Here is a 2,385-nt window from a genome sequence, read left to right as displayed (position 1 = left end):
GGCGCTACCGCTGCGAAACGGCCCGTCAGAGCCCCGCGGGCGCGGCGCGACTCGCGGCAGGGGGCGGGCGGGGGCGGCGCGGCGCGGCCAACGGTCGCTGACGGCCCTCAACGGCCGCGCGCGGCGGTTGGGGCGGGCGGCCGCGCGCCGGGCCGAGGGCTGCGCAGGTGGCGTAGCCGCGCGCGCGCCGAGCCCAGAGCTGCGCAGGCGGCGTAGCCACGTGCGGATTTCAACGGCAGCGGGCAGCGCCGCGAGCCGCTCGGGCGAGCCGGGGGAGGGCAAAGCGAGGCGGCGGGTGGGTTGTTTTCTTACCACCTACGTTAGGAGCGGCGGGCGCAGGGGCCAGAGCGCGTGGAGGAGGCTCCGTGCGGCAGGAGCAGGGCAGGGGTCGGAGGGCCGGGAGCACGGCGTGTGGCCCCCGGGTGACGGCGTCGCCCCGCGGGGAGCGCCCGTTGCTGGGCGTGCGGGAGTGAGCCCCGCTAAAGGCGCCGGGGTCTCGCCCTGAGGCGAGTGTTGGCATGTGAGGTGTCCAGGGGAGCAGTGTATGTCCCTGGCATGGATTTTCAATGCCTGATTCCCACCTGCTGTATTCCTTAGAGCGTGCTTCCTCACACTTCTTAAAACTGCATGGGGTATTCAGCCCAGTTTCGCATTTGAGAGAAAAAATAAAAAATCGATCTCTGCTCGGCAGGTGCTAGGGAATTTTTATGCGACTTCTCTGAAAATGCAGAGTTCTTTACTATGCGTAAGTGGAAAAAATAGTCTCAGCTCTATCTGGAATTTATATAGATGTGTAAAAATCTTGTGCTCCTGAGCATTTTACTATATGAGTAGTCACACTGCTGTCACAAAGAGTGTGAGCCCAGTTCACAGATTCTGATCTCAGACAAAATAATTTCAATTGCCAACTCCAAAACTTTAACCCTTTCGGAAACCAATGTTAGTACATAGAAGTAGTAGCGTTTTAAATATAAGAGTTATTTCATAGTGTTTTATAATCACAAATAAACTATTCAGTTATTTTGTTCTGCTTGAAGCAACAGTGGTTCAGTTTCATTGAACTGCCTTTGGTAAAAACCTAATCTCTTCTTGGCTGTTTATCTAAGCTGAGCTGAAAACTGGCAGTCCTGGGGCACCATTACTGCATAGGAAATAATGTCTAGTAGGAAAAATGTACCGTTACCTCTCATTTGGCTGCTTAGTTTTTCTTAATAAGTACGTTGATTCCCATGCAAGAGGCAGGGTGTAGAATACAAGTCTTGACCTCAACCTTAATCCTAGACTACTCTGTGCCCCGCGTGTGTATTTGTGTAGTGTTGGCCCTGACAAAGGTGTTGTGTCTTAATAAAGTACAGAAAATCTGACTGCTTTGACATAGGTTATAAAATGTTTATGTCAGTTAAAATGAACTTCTTTTGCAGATTCCTTTTATTTGGTCAATGGACAAGGAAATTAGTTCTAGTTTGCTGATTTCTTTCTTTGTTGATTTCTTTCTTCTGCAATTGGTTTTATACAATATAGTCTGGGTGCAGATAAAAGCTCTCTTCTATCTTTCTCCCTTTTCATCTGAAAAATGAGGTTAAATTTTGTTTGGAGAGAAATCATTTTGAAAAACAGATAATGAAAACATTTCTTTAAAGTTATTGACTTACTGGAAAGCCCCCCTTTTTTTTTTGCAGCAATCTGGGCTGGGCACATATGTTCACACAAAAATGCTTTGCCTTCTTCTGGAAAACCCACAATTGTGCAATCATTACATTTACTGCACATGCTGATTGCTGTAATTCGTCCTCGCCTTTCATTTCCGGAAGCAGAGCATATTTACAAGACTTCCGTGCTGTGTGAGAGCTAGATCTTTCTTTTTTGATCAAATTATTTTGATACTAGTAGCTATTGAGCTGTGTGAGTACTCTTTTTTTTTTTCTAGGATTATGTAGCCTTAAATTAACTTACATACTTCTTGCTATCTTTTGAATTAAATACTCTGCATGACTTCATACAGGAGATGACAGGAAATGGATTTAGTGCTTTCTTCTGCAAGTTTAACACTGGTTGGAATGCCACCAGCATCAGGAAAATGACTCAAAGTTTCCTGTTGCATGAGAAAAGACTTTGGCTCTTTGCATTCATACTTTTGAGTGTAGTCTTAAGGATTTCCTGCAGTAATAGTTACTTAGTTTACTAGAGTTCATTCCTGTGTTGTATTTTTTTAATTATTATTGTTGTTCCTTTAGACAAAAAGGGAAACTGCAAACAGATGCCCAGAGCTGGTAGAGCTGGGCAGCATTGTGTTGTGCACAAGACGCTGGGACTCAAGCCAGGTGAGCTGATGTCAACGTTTACCTAGTTACTGGAGCAGCTCTTGCTGCTGTCCTGTTTTGTGTA

General features: G+C 46.7%; 1 protein-coding gene across 3 annotated transcripts in view; it reads left to right on the top strand.

Annotated features, from left to right (window-relative positions):
- The window catches only part of ALPK1 (alpha kinase 1), a 50,953-nt gene that overhangs the window by 244 nt on the left and 48,324 nt on the right, over positions 1–2,385 (top strand). Inside the window, exon 1 of one of the 3 annotated variants that reach the window (XM_062574112.1) lies at positions 2,242–2,321. The exons of 1 other annotated variant lie outside the window; for it this stretch is intronic. The gene's annotated coding sequence lies outside the window, so the exon portion shown is untranslated. Of the gene's footprint in view, positions 1–2,241; positions 2,322–2,385 lie in introns of those variants that run through there. One more of the 3 variants, XM_062574114.1, reaches the window with a different exon arrangement.

Source organism: Rhea pennata, chromosome 4 (genome assembly GCF_028389875.1).
Source record: "Rhea pennata isolate bPtePen1 chromosome 4, bPtePen1.pri, whole genome shotgun sequence".
In the NCBI taxonomy this organism is placed as follows: Eukaryota; Metazoa; Chordata; class Aves; order Rheiformes; family Rheidae; genus Rhea; species Rhea pennata.
The sequence above is the reverse complement of the archived record's forward strand: the minus strand, read 5'-3'. Positions and strand labels throughout refer to the sequence as shown.